This window comes from Schistocerca serialis, chromosome 10, assembly GCF_023864345.2.
Source record: "Schistocerca serialis cubense isolate TAMUIC-IGC-003099 chromosome 10, iqSchSeri2.2, whole genome shotgun sequence".
NCBI lineage: Eukaryota > Metazoa > Arthropoda > Insecta > Orthoptera > Acrididae > Schistocerca > Schistocerca serialis.
In genome coordinates, this window is record NC_064647.1 from 72,147,461 (window position 1) to 72,152,429 (window position 4,969).

Sequence of the window (4,969 nt, forward strand, 5' to 3'; positions counted from 1 at the left end):
CAGTCGGGAACGATAGAGAGGAGACGGCTGTGAGAAGAGGTCAGTCAACCACACGCTGACCGGACCTCCCCCCAGGACGACAACGCGACAGCAGCGGCCCCTATGTGAAGAGGACATAAGTGCCTCCATCGACTGGGGGTGGCCAGTTGAACAGTAGCTTCGAGACTACATAGCCAGTTCTACAGCAGCGTCAACGCTCGTTACTTCACTTGGACACTCTATGTAGCACAGACTTGGAATTGTTTATACTGAAGACGCTTGATTACTCTGTATGTCGCCCTTTGCTTGCGACACATCTGTGTAATTGCAAACTGAAGTATTGTCATTTACTTTTTGATATGAACTTATTAATACGATTGTTTGATCTGTGTGTCTAGCGAAACGAGTACGCAGGCTTCCTAGACACCACAATTTTTATTTCTTTCTCTGTCGCTCTGCAGAGGGCCAACCACTTATCGGTCCTCTGCTGGTGTCATGTGGATAGCTGCTTTTGTGTTTCAGACGAGAGTGGAACATGTAGTACGAGCTGGTCGCACAACGAAAAAATCGAAACTATATTTCAGTCACAGACAAACACAGGAAAACAACTGGGCTGTTTTAAAATCTAATGACTGACGTGCAGTGCCTTATGTGAACAGATGGCGCATAAAATCATGGACACTAGAGTAAATTCATTTGCTTTTCTTCGCGACAGAATTGTTATTAGCTGTTTTTACTTTTACATTCGGCCAACGGCCTTGCCCCAGTGGTAACACCAGTTCCCGTCAGATCACCGAAGTTAAGCGTTGTCGGTCTGGGCTAGAACTTGGATGGGTGACCATCCGTTGTGCCGAGCGTTGTTGGCAAGTGGGATGCACTCAGCATACAGAGGAGCTACTTGATTGAGAAGTAGTGGCTCCAGATTCGGAAACTGACGGCCGGGAGAGCGGTGTGCTGGCCACATGCCCCTCCGTGTCTGCATCCGGTGACGCCTGTGGGCTGAGGATGGCTCGGCGGCCGATGTGTACCGCTGGGTCCGCCAGGGCCTGTCGATGGAGTTTAAGTTTTTACTTTTTCAGTCAATGGCATTTTTGTGTGACACAAAATTGGTCTTTAACGATACCTGCGAAGTGCAATGATTGCTCGAATACTACGACACTTTCCGGTGTGCCGTAATTATTCATTGCATTGTTTTGCTGTAATAGTTCCGACAGCGCAGCGAACGCGAACGTGGCTGTAAGTGAAGTGAATCGTCGGCTGGCGGTTGAGCACTGGCGGCTGGCCCTGCTGTACAGTGACTGAATGCACAACGGGATTAATGCGAAGACGTCGACACAGTGATACAGGAACGATGTTTGTATTTTTGCCAAACATTTCCTAGTGGAATGTTCTTTCTATTGCAAGGACTGCAAGGAAACGGCGTACCATGAGTGGGGTTGAGAGAAAAATTGACTTGTGTTCTACAAAAGGGACTTTTATTCGAAGGAAAAGTCTTCAATCTCACTGGACACATCGTGCATCAAGAAAAACAGTTAACGCAGTCCCCTAGGGTGTACAAGTCATTAATACCGACAATATTTATACAGTATTTAACATCGACAGGTGAAACGAACAAGCAGAAATAGAGAGTATGTAAGTAGTAGGACGCCACTCTGCATTCTTGCCAATTTTATTCAAGATGGCGGCGATGACGTCATCCAAGATGGTGGCGTGTAGACTTGGCAACAGCGGATGACGTCATCCAAGATGGTGGATTTTGGCGGGAAGGTAGCCAATTGGGCTACCTCCACTAACCTAACCCTCCAGAAAAAATTTGCGCCAAATTCAAATTCCAACACGATAATGCCTTCAAAAACCATACTCATCTTTATCATTATTCATTATTATTCATTATCATTTGTTGTCATTTATTATTATTATTATTTATTTTTATTATTGGCCTACCTCCACTAGAAAATTGCGCCAAATTCAAATTCCAACACGATAATGTCTCGAAAACTGTACTTCTATTTATTATTATTATCATTTATTATTTATTCAAGATGTCTGATTTCGGTGGGAAGAAAGCCATTTGCAAGACATCCATAGTAAAAAATCTGTCACAGATTCAAATTCCAACACCGTAATCGATCATACGTACGAAATAGTCCACGTCCTACGAACTTTGACTGTCACTTATCTTTTTTCACTGATAACCTATCAAAATCGCGTCAAATAATGAACCGCACTTGTACTAACTTAATTCAAATCCTCTGATTTTGCAAGGAAAAAGGACTGAAGTCTTTATTTCAAGCAGTACAGTCATCACTTGTTCTCCATCATACTTAGTACACATCTGAGAGATCGCAGTCCAGCCGCCACGAGGTCCCCAGTCCAACTGAATTATTTCATATGGTCGCTGCCGACCCGCGCTAGCCTGTGCGCCACCAGCAAGTGAGCACTCGCTCACATCACAGCCCACTGGCACCAACTCGCTTCGCAGGCCCACGCTGGTCCGACGACATAAACATGTTTTCATGGGCAGTGGAGTCTGACCCCACCGTCCAGCTGGCGCCAAAGCTGTTTGCTGGACACGTTCAAACCTGTCGATGCTGACCATTCGCCATCCACCAGATGTCTTTGTGCGACCGAGAATGCCGTGCTACACTTTTGCCGCCAAAGTTTGCTTGAGAGTGGGACCCGTCATGACTGTACAACAGCACGTTTGGTCGCCACGAGACCCCTCACTACGTTAATTGACTCTCTCTCATGCATGCGTGTGTTATAAGTGGACACGTGCCATGCTGCTGAACCATGGATGTGACATAGTCTTCTGTAAATATGATAACACCCACATCGCGCATCTAACCTATCAATTACCCAAGTACTTAATTCCATTTCAATTTTAATCACATTAAATAATTTCATTTACAATTTCATATACATATGCAAAGGTGTTCAACTACCTACTTTCAATTACTTTTTGAGTACCAGACCCCCACCTCTCCCTAGGAACCCTCACCGAGTTTGAATTGTGTTAGTACAAGGTGCATTCAAGTTCTAAGGCCTCCGATTTTTTTTCTCCGGACTGGAATGAGATAGAAACATGCGCATTGTTTTAAAATGAGGCCGCGTTCATTGTCAATACATCTCAGAGATGGCAGCACCGTACGGCAGATGGAATTTTACCGCCAGCGGCGAGAATGAGAACTGTTTTAAATACTTAAAATGGAAACGTTTTCCTTACTTGAACAGCGTGCAATCATTCGTTTTCTGAATTTGCATGGTGTGAAACCAATTGAAATTCATTGACAGTTGAAGGAGACATGTTGTGATGGAGTTATGGATGTGTTGAAAGTGCGTTCGTGAGTGCGACAGTTTAATGAAGGCAGAACATCGTGTGACAACAAACCGAAACCACCTCGGGCTCGCACAAGCCGGTCTGACGACATGATCGAGAAAGTGGAGAGAATTGTTTTGGGGGATCGCCAAATGACTGTTGAACAGATCGCCTCCAGAGTTGGCATTTCTGTGGGTTCTGTGCACACAATCCTGCATGACGACCTCAAAATGCGAAAAGTGTCATCCAGGTGGGTGCCACGAATGCTGACGGACGACCACATGGTTGCCCGTGTGGCATGTTGTCAAGCAATGTTGACGCGCAACGACAGCATGAATGGGACTTTCTTTTCGTCGGTTGTGACAATGGATGAGACGTGGATGCCATTTTTCAATCCAGAAACAAAGCGCCAGTCAGCTCAATGGAAGCACACAGATTTACCGCCACCAAAAAAATTTCGGGTAACCGCCAGTGCTGAAAAAATGATGGTGTCCATGCAGGGCGAGGGCGTAATCCTTACCCATTGCGTTCAAAAGGGCACTACGGTAACAGGTGCACCCTACGAAAATGTTTTGAAGAACAAAGTCCTTCCTGCACTGCAACAAAAACGTTCGGGAAGGGCTGCGCGTGTGCTGTTTTACCAAGACAGCGCACCTGCACATCGAGCTAACGTTACGCAACAGTTTCTTCGTGATAACAACTTTGAAGTGATTCCTCATGCTCCCTACTTACCTGACCTGGCTCCTAGTGACTTTTGGCTTTTTCCAACAATGAAAGACACTCTCCGTGGCCGCACATTCACCAGCCGTGCTGCTATTGCCTCAGCGATTTTCCAGTGGTCAAAACAGACTCTTAAAGAAGCCTTCGCCGCTGCCATGGAATCATGGCGTCAGCGTTGTGAAAAATGTGTACGTCTGCAGGGCGATTACGTCGAGAAGTAACGCCAGTTTCATCGATTTCGGGTGAGTAGTTGATTATAAAAAAAAACGGAGGCGTTAGAACTTGAATGCACCTCGTAAAGAAAGGTCACTTGTGCTTTCGCTACCAACCTAAGAAAATTGCGGGTAAAGAAAGGACACTTGTACTAACCTCATCCACCCAACCACCACTTCATCCTAGGATCAGGCGCCAAGTGTGAAATCTGCCAGTAAACAAAGCTCACTTGCGTATTCACTACCAACGTAAGAAAGTTGCTGAAAATGAAGCGTACCACTGCCTAGGGGATGGGTGGTAAAACGACTCACCCTGCACTAGTCTGATTTAGGGGGGAAGGAGTGTGCCTTATTTAGGGATGGAGTATATGTATCGTAGAACACACGCACCGACATGTCCCACACCATACACATCTGCAAACCACTCCTACATAACTCTTTATAATGCTCTAGACACACGCTTGCTAATTGTAAACAGTTAAATATAACCCATAGTACAGCCTACAGCCATTCGAACCGCTCGTAAACAATGCAAAACATTTACGTCCAAATAGCCAAACAACTCCTAATTTTCGGAAATAATTTCAGTGCAGACCTGCAAAATGGTCCTAAATAATACAGAACAATGATGTGTAGACACGCTAAGTACTCGTAAACAATTCAAATAGCGCATATGAAGGTCAACCGACCTGATACCGAAATAATGCAATCAACGCGCGCAAGCACAGTCCATTGAGTA

At 45.3% G+C, this 4,969-nt stretch overlaps 1 pseudogene; it reads left to right on the plus strand.

The window, feature by feature from the left end:
• Window positions 1-727: 727 nt before the first annotated feature.
• LOC126425552 (5S ribosomal RNA) lies at window positions 728-845 on the plus strand (annotated as a pseudogene).
• The last annotated feature ends 4,124 nt before the right edge of the window (window positions 846-4,969 follow it).